General features: G+C 56.6%; 1 protein-coding gene across 2 annotated transcripts in view; it reads left to right on the top strand.

Moving 5' to 3' along the window:
- Positions 1-12,892, top strand: part of GNG7 (G protein subunit gamma 7) — a 112,822-nt gene that overhangs the window by 6,689 nt on the left and 93,241 nt on the right. The window contains exon 1 of one of the 2 annotated variants that reach the window (XM_045990466.1): positions 1,116-1,247. The exons of the other annotated variant lie outside the window; for it this stretch is intronic. The gene's annotated coding sequence lies outside the window, so the exon portion shown is untranslated. Of the gene's footprint in view, positions 1-1,115; positions 1,248-12,892 lie in introns of those variants that run through there. 2 annotated transcript variants of the gene reach the window in all.

Genomic DNA, 12,892 nt, shown 5'->3' with positions numbered 1-12,892 from the left:
ACTCGGGAAGGTTTAGGAGAAGACCTCTAAAGGCATACGAGCGTAGCTTAGCATTTGGACATGTGGGTGGTTTTTAGAGCTGCTGAGTGTGTGCGGTTGAGAATATGGATTGAAAGTCTCAGAAAGTCAGTTCCAGAAGAGCCCTCTAGACTTTCCAGTTCGCGAGGCGGCAGACCATGGCCCTCGGGCCAAAGCCAGCTCACCGTCTGTTTCCGTGTGGCGCTTGGGCTGAGAATGGTTTTTAAACTTGAAGTGGTTTCAAAAAAAAACAAGAAACTCAAAGGACACGTACTGTATGACGACGTATAAAATCATATAGGATTCGGGTTTTACTGTCCACCAATAAAGTTTTATTGTCACGGAGGCACACACATTCATTGACATGTTTCCTGCAGTGACTTTCAGGCTACAACATCGGAGACTGTGTAGCTTGCAAAGCTAAGAATAGCAGTTCTCTGGCCCCTCCAGAAGTCAGTCCGCCTTGCTGGTCTGACTGGCGGACTTAGAGATGAGGGAACGGGCCTGGTTTCGTGGGTTCATGGCGGTGCTGGGACTTGAACTTGGAATCTCATAGTTCAGCTTTATCCGTTCCTTTTAGCCCCGGTCTTGGGAGAGCAGATGGCGCTTCGCCCCGGAGAGTCTCCTCTGGTTCGGTCTTGCTGGGAGCGCGTACCCCACAGCCTCCTGGTTGCGCAGAGGTTAATGATTTGGGGACAGACGCGTAGGGTGATTTTTTTCCCCCATCACGGCGTGCCAGACTTAGTGAGACTGATTATTTATTTTCTTTAGCGTCACGAGACATGACAGCCAATCTTAGAAATAACGGTCTCTGAGATTGGATGAACCATGGCGTCCGAGAGCTCCAAATAGAACCCATTTGAAAGCGCCGGTTATGTTTATTATCGCGTTGCTTAAAGACGCGCGAGCGTAAGGCTGCGTATAGATGTCTCGTGCTCAGGGCTTTTCGCTATAAACCGAAAAAGCGTATCGAGTGCGTGAAACGGCAGCGCAGCAAAGCGGTGGTCTTCCAGACACGCATTCAGACGGACCGTTCTGACGTCAGGCAGGGGGCGGTTGTTTTAGAACGATGTCCAGGAGTGACAGTTTGCCCGGAGCCAGGCTTGAACACCCAGCCGGTCACAGTGAATTTCGTCATCTGGAGCCGAGGACGGTCTCTGTTCCACGCCCTCCGAACTCAGACACGCCTGGGCCTTCAGGCTGGACACTGACCAGCGTTCCTTCTTCAGGTAGGCTGAGCTTTAAGTATTCGAGGCCAGGGGGAGAGACGGAGGTTTGTTTTGTTTTGTTTTCTTTCCCTTTGTCTCTTGCTGCTCTGGGAAAGCAGGGTGTTTCCGCTGGCAGCGAGAGGCCGCTGGGAGGAAATGGGGCTGGGGGGCTTTGTGGGTGGCCAGACGTTCCCTGTTGTTTGAGGGACAGATTGGCGCCCCGTCTTCTCTCGGTCTCTGTCTCTGTGTCTCACGGAAGGGTTCCAGGGGCTCCTCAGCTCTGTGTAAAGGAAACAAAGTCGAGCCCACAGCCTTCACAGGCCTCTGACCACTGTCTGTGGGTTTGGGGCTCAGGAGGACAGGGGACCTTGGCCCCAGCCTTGCCCGGTCCCCGCCCCTCTCATCCCAGTCCCTTCCCGAGAAGTGGGCAGGCGAGTGTCCGAGGGAGCCTCTGAGAAAGGCCATACGCTGAGTTCTGAGACTTGTTTTTTTCCTCCGATAACATTTTGACTCTGGGCTAATTTTAGGTGTCAGGAAAGTTGCGAAGGCGGTGCGGAGAGTTCCCACGTGCCCCTCAGACCGCTGTGCTAGCTAGCGTCCTGTCTTCCCCCGGCACCTGCGCTGCCCCCGCGAGTTAACCTGTGCACGTTGCTATTAGCCGAAGCCCACGCTTTGTCCGGATTTCTCCGCATTCCCTCTCACGTCCTTCTCTGCCCTAGGACCCGACGCGGCACTCGGGCCTCGGGGCTGAGACAGCCTCTCTGACCTTCCTTGCCTTTCATGCCGGACAGTCTTGAGGACACCTGGTTAGGAATTTTGCAGGGCGACCCCCAGTCTGGGTTTGTCTGATGTGTCCCCGTGATCAGACCAGGGTTATGGGTTTTGGGGGGAGCGCACAGTGGTGAGGACCCCTCTCGGCACATCACACCAGTGGTCCCTGATGCCCGCAGAACATCACTGACGGTGTTGACCTTGGCCGCCAGTCACAGGTCGTGTCTGCCCACCTGCCAGGTGCTCAGAGGCCTGGATGCACGTCCTTCACCCTCCCTGCCTTGTGCTGAGGGAAGCCCGGTGCCCGGGACACCTCACTGTCCCATCCTGGGTTCCCTGTCCTGTCCTGCCGTCTGTGCTGGCCGTCCTCACCGCCTGGCGTAAAGTGTCTCCGGGGCCCTCCCGCACCCACCGCAGGCTGTGTCGGAGATCATCTGGGGGAGTCAGAAATCATCGTCTCACGTGCTGTGGCCACGGACACTGCAGGGAACTGGGGGGAGCCCCCCCCTTCGATCTGAGACTCGTGAGTCCCACCTGCCCCAGACCCGTGCATTGGGTCCCACTGCCTGTGACTGAGACAGGCGTAAGCCGGCCCTGAGCGTTTGTCACAGCTCCGCACGAGTGCCCCGTTTTAGTAAAAGGAAGGGGAGCTTTAGACCTGGGGCAGAGTTGGGACCCATGCGGCCCAAGGCCAGAAACCGCCTTGTGGGCCTGGTGCTCCCACCTTCCCAGCCGGCCAGCCCACGCCCAAAGGGACACCGTGGGTCTCATTCACCACGTTGATGCGGCTTCTGGGGAAGCCAAGGATTGCTGGAAAGCAGGCTCTTTTGTGGGGAGGTGTTCGGGCGTCCTTTGAAAGTGGAGCTGGGCAGTGGCGGGGGGAGCCACCCCGCAGGAAGGACGGGGTTCGTTCCAGCCACCCGTGCAGCCGCCCGGGGCAGTGAGCTGCCCGGCTGCACCGAGGCCTTTGGCTCAGCGGCCCCGTGATGCTCAGCCACCGACCACAGGACGGTGCCAGGTGCTGGGGGTGTGACCGTCCCCTGCCGTGTCCCCTGCCTCCAGGGGGAGGGGACCTGTCCGCTGTGGAGCATCCGTCACACACCAGACATCGTCCCCATTTACTTCTCCGTCCGCCTGTGCTCAGTGCAGCTCCAGACTCCCACCTCACTCCCCGCACCCATTTCTTTCTTTCTTTTTTTTAGGATCTCTTTTTGTTTGTTTTCAAAGAATTTATTTACTTATTTGACAGACAGAGACCACAGGTAGGCAGAGAGGCAGGCAGAGAGAGAGAGGGGGAAGCAGGTTCCCTGCTGAGCACAGGTAGGCAGAGAGAGAGAGGAGGAAGCAGGTTCCCTGCTGAGCAGAGAGCCCGATGCGGGGCTCGATCCCAGGACCCCGGGATCATGACCTGAGCCGAAGGCAGCGGCTTTAACCCACTGAGCCACCCAGGCGCTACCCCGCACCCATTTTTACCCGAATTACCCATAACGTCGAATTCACCATCTTAACCATTTCTTTCTCTCTTTTTAACAAAATATTTATTTACTTATGTTAGAGAGAAAGCCCGTGAGCTGAGGGCAGGAGAAGGGGCAGAGGGAGGGAAACTCAAGCAGACACCCCCCCCCACCCTCCCAGGAGCCTGACACAGGACTCAATCCCACAGCCCTGAGATCATGACTTGAGCTGAAAGCAGCAGCGGGACACTTCACCGGCGGAGCCAGCCACGCGGCCCCTTAACCGTCTCTGAGCGCAGGGCTCAGCGGCATGAAGCACACGCACCCCCGTCTGCAGCCAGCCCCACCCTCCGTCTCCAGAACCTTCCATCCCGTCCGTGGAGGTGCTTGTGCAGACCCGCAGAACCGCGCGTCGCGTGGGCTTCTGTGTCTGGGCCGTCCCTGAGCGTCGTGGCCTCGGGGTCGGTCCACGTTCAGATCTTCTGGCCGAGTGGCATTCCGTTGTCTGCACACATCGCGTTGTCTGTCCTGGGCTTGCGTCTGCTGCTGCGAGTGTGATGCCGTGAACGTGTGTTCAGGCTTCTGTGTGGACAGACCCAGCTGCTGCGGTGCGCGGGAGCGGCGTCCCGGGCGGTCACTGTTAGGAAGCTTGTCGCTGGGGCTTCTCTGCCTGCTGGGGCTTCTTCTGTCCCTTCCCGGCTCCTCTCACCGCTCAGCCCTGGGGCAGGATTCCAGTTCGTCTGGCTGGTTCCATTCAGCGGCTCCCCTCCCCCTTCCTCGTTTCTGCCTCGGAGCCTCGGTTGGCAGGTCCCCGCGCCAGCCTGTCCGGGGCAGGCTTCTCATGGCTGAATTTTCTCCCTGGCGCCCCCGGGGTCTCGCCCCCGGTTCCCTGGCCTGGAATGCCCCCTGCGCAGGCACGCTCCGTCCCTGCCCCTCGTGGGGCTGCCTCTCTGCCTTGCCCCTGCTCTCACCTACCAGTGCCCGACACTCGGAGCCTGCTGGACTCCCAGCCACCCCTGTCCGCAGTCACCAGGGGGCCCGGCCCCGTGTCCTTTACACCACGCTTCCATTTTGTTGCTTGGCGTCTCGCGCCCTCCCTCCCTCCCCCCTTCTCCTGCTCCAGGTCAAGGTGACTTGTTGGCTGCTCTTGTCTCACTCCCCGCTGTATGCGGCCGTTTCCGTCCTGGGCTGCACTGACCCCCAGCGCAACTCCCCAAGGTGCCCGTCTGGGGTCCTGTCTTCTGAGGAGTATGCCGAGGTTCAGAATGGGGGACCCCAGCCCCAGAGCTCCCCCACTCCGTAGCTCTTCCTGATTCCCCCGCCTGCATCTTGAGTAGGATTTTTGGGTCTCGGGGATGGACCGCCACACTTTCCTCTAGTGTGGAGCCGGCTCCCGGGTACCGGGTTCCTGGTAGCAAAAATAATTGGTCATCTCGGTGTTCGGCCACCTCTTGATCTCAGGATCTTGAGTTCAAGCCCCACATTGGGCATGGAGCCTACTTAGAATAAACATTGTAAACAGATTTAAAAATTACTGGTCTCGCATGAAAAGTGCTCACTGTGGTTTAGCTCTCAGGGAAATGCAAATCAGAACCACAGCGAAACAGCTCGTCACCCCACCAGGACGGCCAGAATCCAACAGACGGGTACCAGCAAGCGTTGTCAAGGACGGGGAGAACTTGGGGCCCCCACAGGGCTGGGGGAGCATGAGGGGGCGGCTGCTCTAGAAGACGTTTGGGTGGTTCCTGAGACAAGTTAAACGTGGGGCGTCCATCTGACCCAGTGATTCCACTCTGGGTGTCCACCCAAGAGAAATGGGAACCTGTATCCACACCAGAGCCAGCCCACTACGCTCATAGCAGCCGGACTCACAACAGCCTCCGAGTGGAAACAACCCAAGGGTGCATTGACACATAAAGGGACCCACACAGTGGGTCCCCCACACATGGGAGCATCCCCCGGCCACAAGCAGGAGCAAGGCACCCTAGGGATGGACCCTGAGCCCACGACGCGCAGGGAGGGGACCAGACACAGAAGGCCACACGGGGTGAGAGTCCACGCGTGTGACACGTCCAGACCAGGCTCCTCCACGGACAGGAAGGGGCTCGTGGGGCCGGGGGCTGTGTTCTTCTGAGAGCCCCTCCCCTCCCTCCGCCTTAGGTCAAGCACGGTGGAGCTGTGAGCCCAGACACATTCTCATTTCAAGTTCCTGGTGAGTCTGGCACAAGGACGTGAATTCCTCCGCGCCTGGGGCTGCTGAGCTATCACACCCTTGACTTTGGTCTTGTCAGCCCTGGGCCTAAAGCAGCCACGCGTGCAGCTTGGGTGGGGAGGGCAGGAAGGTGCTCTCAGGTCTCTGGGAGAAGGCGGTGAGTAAGGTTGAGGTGTGGCCCCGCTGAGGAAGAGGTGAAAGTCTGGGAATTATGGGACTTTCTGGAACCTTCTGGACTGTGGAGGGCATTATGGCATCCTGAGGCTTCGGGGTTGGCGTCGCTGTTGGCCCTGGGTGACTCTGTCCTGGTGTGATTGGAATCTCTCTGTTTCTGATTCCACGCAGGCACAAAGGAGTCACCCCCAGGATCGTCTGCAGGGCTGGGTGGGTGTGGTGGTCGCCGTTCTGTTCACATCGTGACTACGCTTCTTTGATACTAACAACCGCGCGGCAGGCATCAGGCCTGTTCCTGGTGGCCAGGGGGCAGAAGCCACAGTGGCCGGACTCATTTGGGAACCAGACAGACTGTCTTGGGATGCCACTGGTCCCTGGTTGTTGAAGAAGGTGTGGCCGAGGCTGGGTACCCCCAGGCCAGATACGGGATTGGGATTCTGTTGTGGCGGGTGTGGACCTGACGGCAGAGGCCACTCTGGGAGCGGAGGCTCCGAGCAGTGAGCCCCCACGGAACAAGGTGGCGTCAGAGGGTAAGTGCGGAGGGAGCTACTTGCTGCCGTGGCCCCTGCCAGGCTGGATTCCTCTCTCTCTGTGTTGCAGAAGGGGAAACTGAGGCACGGGCATTTCATCCTCCACCCCCCAACCCAGGTCAGGGCTCTCGTGGGAGCAGAGGAAGGAGTTGGTCTCGCTTCTGCACGACAGGTGATCAGGGGTATGCCGAGCGTGGCAGGTTGCCGGAGGCCGTGCCATGCCCGAGTGGGTGCGTTTCGTGGTTTCTCCATTATCACGGTTCCGCCTCCGTGCCTGAGCCCAGCAGGGGATGGTGCGTGGCTGAGACACGCACGGCCACGGCAGCCCCCTCTAGGGCCCGGCCCTCTGGTGCCCCACATCCAGCGCGCATGTGCGTTTTGTTGTGACCACGTTGGGGTAACCCGCAGCCACCACGCCTCTCCACGCAGAGCCCCACACAAGGGACTGGATCCCAGGCTCACTGTTTTCCAAAGGCTGCTGACCCTGCCACCAGCACCCTCACAGAGGCCCTGGCGGTCAGATGCTGGAGGCCGAGATTAGGAATTCTGGATGCGACAGGGGAGGTCGTGGTGTCCTGGAGATGGTTTGTGGACAGTGGCACCAGCAGGCCACACTTGGTTCTGTGGCGGGTGGCGTCCTGTCTCCGCCCTTGCTCCCGGAGCAGGCCCCCGGGCTGTCCCTCCCCACGGACACTTTGCGGGGCTCGGGGCTAACCCAGCGGGGCTAACTCCATGCTGGGGTCCCTTACGCCCCCAGCCCCCAGAAAAATTAAAAAGAGCTGAAGCATTCATCGAGTTCCCCCTCCATGCCGGACGCCCTTATGGCCACTGAGGTTGTCGATCTAACCCTTAAACCGGGACGGCCCCCTCCCAGAGGACGATCTGGCCCCGAGTACCCACCGTACTGGGGCGACAAACCCTGCCTCACACCTTCCAGATGCGTGCCCTCGTCCCCCACGCCCCGGGTCGGAAAGCAGGTGCACGGCCTGCCGTGGGTCATAGGACGAGGACACAGGGACTGCAGCATCGAAGAAAAACCCAACCAACTCCCAAGCCCTCGCCAGCTTCCTGGGGGCTCTCGCTCCGCGATTCCTCGCCTGCAAATGGGAGAGTGAGAACACCGCTGCCCACGGTGGCGATGAGACGAGATGGCTGCGAGCGCCGCAGTGTGCGCCCCCCGGCTCTGCGGGGTTTGCGGCGGCGCGGTAACCTTGCAGGTGGGGTCCCCTCTCTGCACTCCGGCCCTCCGCCCGGTCCTTCTCCAGATGCGCTGCCCGGGGCCAGGGTCTCCCCGCTGCACTGCTGACCCTGGGGGGTCTCGGGCTGAGCAGCGTGCCTAGCCCCGCCCACTCAACGCCGGTAGCCCCGCCCGCTCGACGCCGGTAGCCCCGCCCACTCGATGCCGGTAGCCCCGCCCGCTCGATGCCGGTAGCCCCGCCCACTCGACGCCCGGCTGTGCTGGGAGCCGCACCTGGTGTCTCCTGGGGGCAGGGCCGCCCCTGGTTGTTTGCAAAGGGATCAAAGCCAGAGGAAACGTGTTTGAGATTCGGGGCTGCCGTGGGCTGTGCAGTTGACAGAGGGACCCGCGGGGCTCGCAGCTGGGCCTAGACTGCTCGGAGCCGCACAGGCGCGCCCCGTCTCCAGGTGATCCTCCCGCCGATCCCTAGGGAAGCTCCGCGTAGCGCCCATGCAATGTAATTAAGCGCCGGTTTTCCCGCCGTGGCCATGACACAGATTTGGCGCTGTAATAAAGATGAAGGGGTCCCTTTAGACCTGAGGGCCAGGCCGAGCAGCGGCACCCCCTCCCTCTCCCCGCACTGCTGAATCAGGTCACTCTGAGGGGGTGTCCTGGGCACTGGGTGAGCCCAGCAGCGTCCCTGGTCCCTCCCCTTCGATGCCAGGAGCGTCGCATCGTGACAACCGCAGACGTCCCGGACGCGGCCTAATGTCCCCTGGGGGCAGAATTGTCCCACTTCTGCCACTGAGAGCTGTGTGCAAGGAATAGTGTTTTCCCTGTTTGTCTCATGCCCTGTAGGACCCTGGGGAAACGCTTTTCCAGAGGTTCTATACGCATCGAGACCCGCACCGGAACCCATTCAGGTCACAGCTGTCCTTCAGCGGTGTCCTCGGGAGTGGGGCCACGCACTCTGTGTTTTCTGGTCTCTGAGCAGCCTAGTCTGGGACGTAATGCTCTCCACTTCTTCACCTCTGAGCAACCTCTCCTCCTCCTCCTCCTCCTCCTTGCCGGCCAGCATTTCCTGGTCTTTTCAGTTACCGATTTTCACTGGGCAGCGCTGACCGTGGCATATCCCTCCCTTCCTCGGGGTCCCTGAGCCACACTCCGTTTTCTGTGACGGCTCAGGGGTTTAATTGCAGCCCCCCCCCCCCCCGCCCCCGGAGCAGAGAGAACCTTTAGCTTCCACAGTGCATCTTTTCCCGAGAATGTGATCTGTTTTGGTTCATTTACGAACACATCCAACTGTTAGGGTGGTTGGCACAGTTGGAAATACGTTTGAAGAATATAAAGCAGTTTGCAACCCCATCGCCTTGCCCATGTGTTAAAACATTTACCAATCCCAAGTGTGTCAAAATCTGGATTTTTGTCTATTCTGGTCTCCGCCGGAGGGGGAGGCGTTACAGCAGTTCCGTTTTAAGGAAAGTAGTACGATATATATAATGTATAGTGTTATTTCCTGAATCGGTTTTTCTTTCTGGTGGGATACAACAGAACGGCTTTCAGACTCCGTAATGTGCAAAAACCGCCTGATGGAGTAGGGGCCACTGAGCGCAAAACTCCGGGTTAGGAGCATCAGCTGAGGAAATCTGTGTCCCTCACCACCCCCAGATTTCCCATCGAAGCAGGTGTCCGCGCGACCCCCACCTTGGGAGAATTTGTAGTTCTAGCATGCTGCTGCTGCGAGCGCTTCCGAGAGTGGGCTGCTCTGCCCTCCGCTTGCAGATACACAAATTTGTAGGTTTCGGATAAATTTCAGACTCTTGTCCTTTTTTCCCCCCGAAGGTTTTATTTTAGAGACGGGGTGTGCGCCTGCGTGGCTGGCAGGAGGAGGGGCAGAGGGCGAGAACGTCAAGCGGAGGCCCCACTGAGCGTGGAGCCTGACTTGGAGCTCAGCCCCGCCACCCGCGAGATCGTGACGGGAGCCACAATCACGGGTTGGACACCCAACCGACAGAGCCACCCAGGCGCCCCCGCGTTTTTATCTTTGGAGGGAGGACCTGAATCTGGCAGGCAGCCTGTATGTGTCTGCTGTTGCTGTGTGAGAAGTCACTACAGGCTTAGCGGCCGGCGGTGTTTACTGTGTCCCCGTTTCCGTGGGTCAGGGATCCCAGTGCAGCGGAGCTGGTTCTCCCGTTCAGGGTCTCTCAGGCCACAGTCAGACTGTCGGCCTGGGCCGTGGACTTGTCTCAGCAGGGACAGGCTCTGCCTCCAAGCCCACGCATGGGGCTGCTGACACGGTGACGTTTCTCGTTGGCTGCTCCTTGGAGGCCACTCTACGTTTTTTTGGCTGCTGGGGGGGGTCACTGGGAGACCGCCGGAGAGCCTTCCGCCCAGCCGGCGGTCGCTCAGGGGTGAGTGAGGTCGGCCCGGCAGGAACAGGCTGATTTGGGTTGAGTGGGAGATGTCACTGCTAAGTTGTGGGACCGTATTTCCCAGGTACGAGGTTTTCGCTCTCTCCGGGGGTGATTTCCGAGGATGCTTCCAGAATGTCGTGACATGGCATATCGCTTTGAAATAGTTTCCCAGGGTGGCTGTTTGAAGGGAAGAGCTAGTGACTTAATTCTGTCTTTGGGTTAGTTACTCGTCTTCTATCCCTTTGCTGGGATCACCTCGTTTGTTAGTGGGGAATTAGAGACCAGCCTTTGCGCACGAAGGAGGTGAGGACGGAGTGAGGGAGAGGGAACATGCTTGCGGTATTCCTGGATCTGGAGTCTCTCAGGTGTGGCCTGCATCGGGGCATGCTGCTCACCAGCTGTGTGACTTTGACAAGTCACTTAACCTCTCTGAGCCCTCATCTTGTCAGCAACATGGAGATGTTAAACCTTACGTTATAGACGTGTTCTAAGGATTAGGGACTATGTATAGAAAGTCTGATAAATACAGTATGGTATCCTAGGTGGGCTTCTAGAACAGATAAGGGCCATTAGTGGAAAAGCTCCTGAGACCTGAATGAGCCGTGGGCTGGTTGATAGTAACGCGGCGGAGCTGTGGTCCTGATTGTCACACGCGCGCCTTTGTTGTACGCGTCGTTGGCATTGAGGGAAGCTGGTGAGGGACGCAGGAACCATCTGCACAGTCTTGACAACTCCCTGCAAATCTGAACACGTTCCAAAGTAAAAAAGTTTATTGAAAAATACAGTTAAGATTTTATTTTTCACCTTTACTATAGGTGAGCAGTAATACAAAATAATACCAGCATTGACGAGGGCGTGGACAGGAGGACGGTATAAACACGGAGTTGTCTCTGTCACGATAACTTAGTAGCGTATTTTCAAGAACCTTAAAAATACCTAATGCTCTCTGATCCCATAATGCCCTCTCTAGAAATGTAGACTAAGAAAGTAATTAGAGATGGGCATGACGAGGTTCCCTTTAGCGTTACTTGTAAAGCAGAAATTGGGAACAGTGTAAATGCCCAAATAGTAAGGAGCTTGGTTCATCAGTAAATGATACTAACTCGATGTAAATATAGGACAGTCATTAAAAAACCCCTGTTTTTAAAGAACACTTAGGAAATGGCAGTGATTGGGTCCTGTGGGTGGCTTAGTCATTTGGGTGTCGGACCTTAACTCCCGTCATGATCCTGGGGCTTGGGATTGAGCTCCCTGCAGCCTGCTCCATGGGGAGCCTGATTCCCCTCTCCCTCTGCTCCTCCTCCCCGCTCGTGCTCTCTCTCTCCCGCTTTCTTGCTCTTTATCTCTCAAATAAATAAATAAAAGCTTTTTTAAAAAGGGAAGAAAAGAAAAGGCCTATGATAGAATGTAAAATAAAAGTAGCAGAGAAAAAATTCCTTTTTTTTTTTTTAAATAATTAAGAAGCTACTTACTGAGGCCAAAAGCTCAGAGTTAAAAGCTTCAAGTTTGCTTTTCTAGAAAGTTTGAAGCCAGTACGCATTAAGTTATGTGTGAAGGTGTCTTGTGTGGTGCTGGCTTTTTGGGGGGCACTTGGCTCTTTTGTGTGGTGGCAGGTGGGACTGCCTGCTCACCGACCGCCTCCTGGGAAGCGGCTTCCGGGGCTTCACAAAGACTCAGTGTCCACATGGACTTGATTTCCATGGGACAGTCTTTTTTTTTTTTTTTTTTTTTAAGATTTTATTTATTTATTTGACAGACAGAAATCACAAGTAGGCAGAGAGGCAGGCAGAGAGAGTGAGGGGGAAGCAGGCTCCCCGCCAAGCAGAGAGCCCGATGTGGGACTCGATCCCGGGACCCTGAGATCATGACCTGAGCCAAAGGCAGAAGCTTAACCCACTGAGCCACCCAGGCACCCTCCTATCCCCTTTTTTAAGGTTTTATTTTTAAGTAACCTCTACACCCAACATGGGGCTTGAATTCATGACCCTGAGATCAAGAGTCACATGTTCTACTGACTGAGCCACCCAGAGACCCCCATGGAACAGACTTTATTTTATTTAAGATTTTATTTATTTGATAGAGAGGGAGAGAGGACACAGAAGCAGGGGGAGGAAGAAGCAGACTCCCTGCTGAGCGGGGAGCCCAACATGAGGCTTGATCCCAAGAGCCCAGAATCATGACCTGAGCCCCCCCAGGCGCCCCTGGAACAGACTTGAAAACGTGGGTTGCTGTGCACTTGAATGGAAATCTGTCCTCATGTTTCCTGTGGGGAGTCCATAGCTGCCAGTTTGTTTGGTTTCATAGCTTGGGTGCCATCTCCCATCCCCAGCTCTAGCTTTTCCTGTCTTACGTATTGGTCTGCGTTGATGGTTGCCTTTGTTTTTCCTCCTTATCATGAGGCTTTCTCGGGTTTCTCCTTTCTCTGGGGAAGTAATCTTTAACATATCACTTCTTCAGTGGTAGTTTCTTTAAATTATATTTTCCACGCATCTGGGTTTCTTGACCTAGGCACTATTGACCTCTTGGTCTAGATAATTAATGTAATCAAATCCCCCGTTAGTAGAAGTAATTATTGAATTATCAATTATGCTCATGGTAAATAAAATTTCAAATTATAGGTAAGGGCATAAAACAAAGAATAAACCTCCCACCCCTCAGTCCTACTCACCATTTAACTACTAACAGTTCTGGTGTTTTCTTCTAGAATATTTTCCCCTTTGCATATCCGAGTACATGTACAAATGTATGTTTTCAAGAAGATGTAGCTCAGATGGCTTGTGCTGGCTGATGCACTGGTCTACAGTGCTTGGTTCCCACCAGTGTCTTGGGTCTCTTACAGAGTTAGCACGTATAGGTCTGGGTGTCTGACGAGCAGTACTCCTTCCCTGTCCATCAGGGGCTCACCCCTTCGGCACTGGGGACGTTGGGGCTGAG

Source organism: Meles meles, chromosome 20, assembly GCF_922984935.1.
Source record: "Meles meles chromosome 20, mMelMel3.1 paternal haplotype, whole genome shotgun sequence".
NCBI classification, from domain to species: Eukaryota; Metazoa; Chordata; class Mammalia; order Carnivora; family Mustelidae; genus Meles; species Meles meles.
This window is presented reverse-complemented; position numbering and strand designations above follow the sequence as displayed.